The 3,554-nt window shown below is 37.2% G+C and overlaps 1 pseudogene; it reads left to right on the forward strand.

Moving 5' to 3' along the window:
- Nucleotides 1-132: 132 nt before the first annotated feature.
- On the forward strand, nt 133-3,345 carry LOC140822315 (probable GTP-binding protein OBGC2; annotated as a pseudogene).
- The last annotated feature ends 209 nt before the right edge of the window (nt 3,346-3,554 follow it).

The following is a 3,554-nucleotide window of genomic DNA, read 5'->3' on the forward strand; positions in this document are numbered from 1 at the left end:
ATATTACTTTTTATTGTGAATATGAGTAGGGTTGACCCGTCTCATGGATTATGACCCGTGAGACGGTCTCACATGAGACTCACTCTATATATTATATATAAGTGACACCCACATATGTAGCTGAAGATAAAAATGCTTACATGGACTCCGCAGCAGTATTCACTTCTCAACTTGTATGATAAAAGATTGCGGCCTTCGGTTTCTGCAGTTTTCTTGTTAGCGGGTATGTAATATCTTCTCTATCAAGAATCCAAGGCCAATGCTGCTGGGTTTTTCCCCTAATTTTGCCCCCTTTCTCTCTTTTACTATACTGATTTCTTCATAATCAAGATTTTTGTTAATGAATGGAAAAGGAAAGAATTGGCGACTGTTATGTTTCTTTTTTGTTTGGTTCTGTTGATTTTCAAGGGCTGGAAAACCGAAATATGTTTTGCCTCCACCGTGTGATGAATTAATTCTTATCTTTATGTTGATCTGCATATTGTTGTTTTATTTTCTTGTGATATTCCTTCACTTCTTATATCATGGTTTTGGCTATTCTTCATAGCGAATATAATTTACAGCTCCATTTAGGGAATTGGAATGCCCAACTGTCTCAGTAATTGAAGATTATTCTACTTCATATACTACTGGGAAAATTATTAAGCTTATTGTTTGCCTGTTGTGTGAGATTCACTTTTTGTTGATTAATTTTTATGAAATTGCACACTTTTCATAAATTTTGGGATGCTTTAGTAAGTTGCGTTTCGTTAACTCTGTTGTGTACGGTGACATTTGTTGTATTGGTTTCTAGTTTTGTTTATAATTCACAGCAACACGGCTATTCTTAGTTTCCGAAGGGGATTTTCAATTTTGTCTTCTTGTATAGTCCAAAGCCACTGTTTTCATTACCGTTTTCATAGGAAATCAACAGCGCAAAAGAAACATCAATGCACAATGCTGAAAAACATGCTTACTAAGACAAAGAGTCCTCCATCTCCAAGCCAGGAAACTCTGGTGAAGGAAGGTCATAAACATTTTGACGAAGTGATTGTTTCTGTTCGAGCTGGAGATGGAGGATATGGTGCTATTCTTAGTCTTCCTAACCAAAAGGCAACTTCTAAGTCTCAAAGAACATTCGGAAAGGACAAAACAAAGAAAGGGGATTCTTATAAGCGAGATTTTGATGGTTCACTTATCCTCCTGTGGACGGGAACGGAGGCAATGTTGTGATTTATGTGGATGAGTGCACAGATACACTGTTGGAGTTTCACAAAAAGAGTCCGTACAATGCAAAACATGGTGGGAATGTCGATTTGATGGGTGTCTTGTCCTCTCAGTTGCATAATGGACTTGCTGCCCCAACATTATGTATTCCAGTACCTCTAGGTTTGTTGTCTGTTGAGTCCATAAATGTCCATTCCAGAATGCTCTTTTTGCAGCAAAAATATGTAATCCAAATATGAAATCACTACCTGTGTATTTTGTGAATTATATCAGGTACGGTTGTGAAAACAAAAGAGGAAAGCTTCTAGCTGATTTAACCCATCCAGGCAATGAAGTAGTTGTTGCGAGGGGTGGACAAGGAGGGGTAAGGATCCATGTTCTTGACCTTTTTACATAATTTTTAACTTGTAATCTTGTGAATATTGGGGAAAAATGTAAATCTTGAAAGCATTCTCTGCAACTTACATGAAGCTTGTAGCAACATATTTTTCAGACGTCAGGGTTGATCTGAAAATCCATGTTTTCTTGAATTTTGTTCATCATTTGGTTATGGCAGATCAGTTTGCTGGAAGCACTTGAGCACAGGAGGAAAAAATTGATAAATTTAACCGCCAATTTAACGCGAGATGAGAGCTATAAGGTGAGGATTTGTAAAAAAAATTGTATCATCTGTTAAGATGTTGAATACAAAATCTCTTTTTTCGCTTTTTTTTTTTGTTTTTCTGACTACTCCCAAGACTTTTTGTTCATCTCATCGTCCTTGGTGCTATTTTCCTAAGAAGATCAGGGAAGTGTGAATGCAATTCTGTTAATACTTTAGTTTTCTCGTCTTGACACTTACTCAACTGATTCAGGTTATAGTTCTTGGTCATCCAGGAGAAGAGGTCACTCTGCAGTTGATACTAAGAATCGTCGCTGATGTTGGTCTTGTTGTAAGTATAACTTGTGTTTATGCCCCAAATATCCCTCAATTTCTCATTCTTCTCAAATTTTATGGAATTTTTATAAATTTAATGTCGAACTTTGATAAATATCGTTTTCTTAATTTCTAATTTGATGCCTTGTGATTTTAAGGGACTCCCGAACGCTGATAAGTCGACCCTACTGGCAGCTATCACATTTGCGAAACCTGATGTAGCAGAATATCCATTTACAAACTTGATGCCTAATCTAGAACGTCTTAATGGTGATCCCAGCTTGGGGGCTGGGCAGTTTTCATTGAGGCGACTTTGGCAGATTTGCCTGGCCTCATTGAAGGTGCGCATTTGGGAAAGGTATTCATTCTAGTTGTATTTCTTTTACAATCTTGATGTTTACATTTCGTACTTTGCATATAAAGTTTCTCGTTCTTTAGTATCTGGTTTTGTAAATTTTATTTCTTTGACTGTGTAAATTTATGCATTACTCGTTAATTTCCAGGGTCTTGGTCGCAACTTCCTGAGGCATTTGAGGAGGACTAGGACGTTGGTACATGTTGTCGATGCAGCTGCTGAGGATCCTATACATGATTACAGGACACTGAAAGAGGTAAGACACCAATCTCTACAAACCTGTGAGCAACAAATTCTCGGTACTTCACCAAATCCTAATGCTTTTTACGGTTTAAATTGTGAGTGCTTATACATTTTCTTTTTATATGGTTGTCTGGATAATTTTTGTGATTAGGATTCTTATGCGTTCCTATTAAGTTCTGAAAACCTCAATTTTGCAGGAACCGCATATGTACAATCCTGATTACCTTGAACGACCTCACATTGTGATTCTAAATAAAACATGAGGTATGTGCTTGGGTTTTCTTTGCATGTAGAGATGTTCTTTTCTTAACGATGAAGGAAAGTTGAAGGAAATTGATGAATACCCACAACGTCTTTCAGTCGTCGTGTTGTCAGTTCTGTATTTGAGTTTTTTAATATCTGCACAGCTTTTACTCAGGCTCATTTGAATTCTTGATACATCGTATCTTGTAATTTTCTTTATTTCCGATTATTGAGCTATAAAACGGTGATGCTTGGGGATTTTATTCTGGTTTTGAACAAGTCATAAACATTTGTCTGTGTCATTTGATGCAGGAAAGTTATGAAGGTTAATGAAATGCCGAAGGAGATAAAGGCTGCCTTGCTTGCAGAAATGCAGAGATAGTAGTGAATCAGAGCAAATGTCAGCAGCACCTTCATGAATCCCACCAGCAAACGGGGTGATAGATGATTTCAAATTTTTGGTTATGAAATTCATTTTTCTCACACCTTGATCGATCTGGCTCTCACTAGAATTTTCTGGTCCACAACTCGAGACTCACACTTTACTTGTTGGTTCGTTGTCTGTCTGACAATGCTCGGATTTGGATGCCT

The sequence above is a fragment of the Primulina eburnea genome, unplaced genomic scaffold (genome assembly GCF_022965805.1).
Source record: "Primulina eburnea isolate SZY01 unplaced genomic scaffold, ASM2296580v1 ctg761, whole genome shotgun sequence".
NCBI lineage: Eukaryota > Viridiplantae > Streptophyta > Magnoliopsida > Lamiales > Gesneriaceae > Primulina > Primulina eburnea.